The sequence below is a fragment of the Aegilops tauschii genome, chromosome 2 (genome assembly GCF_002575655.3).
Source record: "Aegilops tauschii subsp. strangulata cultivar AL8/78 chromosome 2, Aet v6.0, whole genome shotgun sequence".
NCBI lineage: Eukaryota > Viridiplantae > Streptophyta > Magnoliopsida > Poales > Poaceae > Aegilops > Aegilops tauschii.
Window position 1 is genome coordinate 629,469,133 of NC_053036.3, and position 3,071 is coordinate 629,472,203.

Sequence of the window (3,071 nt, forward strand, 5' to 3'; positions counted from 1 at the left end):
TCAAAATGACACCAACATAGAGTATATAGCAACATGTTAATATACACAGCATGATGTAGCAGCTATTGTGCTTTATTGTTCAGTAGACTATTATGGTAGAAGAAATTCAAGGAAGACTGAGCATACAAGAGACCCCATTATAGAACTCTGTAATACTGCAAAATGTATATGCAGCTGACACTGTCTTATAGTGAGACATAAAATAGTTACATTTAGCATTGTATGCATATTTCCTTCTGAAATACCTAGTATATCTCTATTCCATTAACTAAACATAACAACTCTGGATAGAAACACGCCTTGCCATATAGCTTGAAAACTCAAATACATGCCTCATCTCAACCCTGACCCTGAAACATGCAACAAAGAATTCAGATACATATCAGCTTTAGGAGGTGAAAACGCATGGCTCAATTCAGATTATCAATGTCCAAGCTCATGATAAACCAGGAAGAATCAAAACATAGCAACATACAATGTGATCAGCAAGAATTGTACCTCTTCCAGAAGTTTTTTTATCAGAGGTTAGTTGTATGTTGAAGTGAGAATGAACAACTTCACGACCAGACAAGATAACGCCCTTCTTCTGACAGTCGGGCATACCAACCTTGAGCACCCTTTGAATTTTCATTCCCATGAACATGAACTGGTGTGTTCGTCGAGGAACGTTCCCCCGTTGCGGACGGAGATGCGCCTGGATTATGATCCTCCACCTGTAAATAGAAATTTGTAACAAGAAACATATAGTCAATGTATCTGATGCAAGAGTACACTACCTCTACTTGGAGCACGTCACATATAGCTGAGCACATAAATGAAGGCCTGCATAAACTCTCAAGTATAGTTGTGCCTACTTTCGTGTCAGGAACCGTTGTCACTGTTCGCTTCTTGCATCGAACACTCATATCTTCGGTCTGATGGTTAGTACTCACCGAGGTTGCAGCCGTACATATACCTACGACACAAGATGAAAGGAAAGACATTACTGTTGATATAATTACCATTGATACAGTAGGCCCGAAGTTAACGAACGAACCATCATCGAGTGTGTTGGTTATGTTGCTCAAAGGGGTACGTTGCACACCCATCAAGGAAGAAGCAGGTGCTTGCGACACTTGCTCGTGGTTAGCTGTCTTCTTCGCTGCCGCCTTCTTTTCTTTGTATAATGTATGTCGCTTCTGGTGGTATTCCGCTCTTTTCTCATCGGACAGTCGGGCATACCAACTTTGAGCACCCTTTGATTTTTTTTTCTCGCAGATTTTGACACGTGGGATTTTCATTCCCATGAACATTAACTGGTGCGTTCGTCGGGTCTGTAAATGGGGAACGTTCCCCGGTTCCCGACAGAGAAGCGCCTGGATTATGATTGTCCATCTGTAAATAGAAATTTGTAACAAGAAACATATAGTTAATGGATCTGATGCAGGAGTACACTCCGTATATTTGGAACATGTCACATATAGCTGAGCACATAAATGAAGGTCTGGATAAACTCTCAATTATAGCTGTGCCTATTTTCATGTTTGGAACATAAGCAGAAGAAGGCATCTTCTCTTACATGATCACTCAAATTATCTTCAAGTATGAAATAAGCAGGAAGTCATGATTTGTTTTTGCTAAATGATCATCCAAGTTATCTTCCTGATGAAGCCATAAAGCAGAAAGCACCATGCTATTTGTAGAGATATATAGTCTATGCATACCATTATGCAGGTTTAAAAATTAATCACAAAAATTCACTGAATAGATCTATTTTCATTAATACAATATTGTCAGTGTCAAGCAACTGAAACACCATTATAGCACGTTCAAATAGTAGTAGAACAATCTGGAATAGTTGTGCTTCAAAACTCACAACTGAAACTAAAAGTTAACACATAAAAACAAAAAGTGAAGTAACAAATAGATGAAATCAATCAAACTCGGCCATGTTTTTTATTACTCAGCGTAAATTGTATAACATTCGTGCCTACGAAGGTGTATATTTTCTTGGGCATGTGGAAGGTGACACATAGTTGCCCCAATTTCTTTCCTGTCGCAGTAATAAGAGAATAATTCATGGCCGATCTTATACTTCATATAGAGACAATGTGTTTGAAGTCACTACTCGACCTCTTGAAGATAACAGGGAAGCTTGCGAATTGTATTAATCTAACAATTGAAGATGCATGGTGGCTCACGGGAGGATTCATCAGTTTGCATGCCCAGTAGGCAGCAACATCTGGGCCGGAGGCCTCGGCGTCGGTGTCGGCAGTCAGCAACCCCAACCCCAGGGCAGCCAGGAACCACAACACCGGCAGTCCCAGGCCGAGGCGTCGGGGGCGTGCTGCTAAGCCCCCCCTGCGGAGCTGCCGATCGACCGCCGGCGTCGGTCGCTCGGCCACCAGTGTCGGGGGCGTGTGCAGCCTCTGCTCACGGCGGCGTTTGGCCGTAGTCCCAGAAAAGCAGTGGGCGCCAACCCCCGGTCTGGTCCGCCAACGTCGGTCTGCTCACGTCGGTTGGCGGCGTGAAGGGGCGGTTGGGGCGTGAGCGGCGGTGGCGGGGCCGAGAGGTTGGCGGCAGGTGGTGCCGAGCAGTTGGCGAGAAGGGGGCGTGTGGATGGCGAGAAGTTGGAGAGAGACAAAGCGGTAGCGGGTTTCGTTACCGATATTTTTTGTTAGTAGAGATTTTAGGCCATTAGATCGTTTTAGACGGCTAACATGCTTAGTTGGACTCTAGGGGTAGTAGATATCTAACCTAGAGAACATTTTTCTATCATGAAAACTGTTTAAAATTTGTGAGCATTTTAAAAATTCATTGTATTTTCAAAATTCAGTGTTCTTAATATCCTTTTTACTGCAACCGATAATTTGAGAAAACCGAACATATGTAATGCAAATCGCTTGTACTGGATTATATAGGCCAGCCAGTCCGGAGTGTCGATGTAGGAGGCCAGCTACGGCCCACTCCGTGTGTTCAGGCTACACATCTCGCAGGGCTCAATTTTTATGTCGTCGGCTCACTCGCAGCAGCGCGCACACACAACCTCGTGCGAACTCCCACACCGCCGCTGCCGCCGCCGCCTGCACCGA

The 3,071-nt window shown here is 44.1% G+C and overlaps 1 long non-coding RNA gene across 1 annotated transcript; it reads right to left on the reverse strand.

Annotated features, from left to right (window-relative positions):
• LOC141042124 (uncharacterized) lies at window positions 1–1,946 on the reverse strand. The gene is made up of 3 exons (XR_012203945.1): window positions 855–1,946; window positions 499–713; window positions 1–350 (listed from the first exon to the last, which is right to left on the reverse strand). It is a non-coding gene; the product is annotated as an uncharacterized lncRNA (long non-coding RNA).
• Between the last annotated feature and the right edge of the window lie 1,125 nt (window positions 1,947–3,071).